This window comes from Phalaenopsis equestris, unplaced genomic scaffold (assembly GCF_001263595.1).
Source record: "Phalaenopsis equestris unplaced genomic scaffold, ASM126359v1 Scaffold000002, whole genome shotgun sequence".
Lineage (NCBI taxonomy): Eukaryota > Viridiplantae > Streptophyta > Magnoliopsida > Asparagales > Orchidaceae > Phalaenopsis > Phalaenopsis equestris.
Window position 1 is genome coordinate 3,332,933 of NW_018164444.1, and position 334 is coordinate 3,333,266.

Genomic DNA, 334 nt, shown 5'->3' on the forward strand with positions numbered 1-334 from the left:
CACTAGCCACAGAAAGAGCAATGATAGATGTACAGAAAGGGGAATTAACAATGGGCGTCGATGATCAAACTGTTACTTTCAATATTTTAAGATCAATGAAATATCCTACAAAAGGTAAAGATGATGAATGTTATAGGATGGATGTTATAAGATATCTAAGTGAATGTCATTTCAAAACAAATTTTGAAGAAAAATCTAAAGAAAAAGATTTAAAACATGAGCAAGAAGAGGAATTAGATCGATGTGAAGAACTTTTTAAGGAAGATTCAAACTATGTTCAAGAAAGTTTTGAAATTTTAGACACGATGGACAAAGATAAATCATTTTATCCATC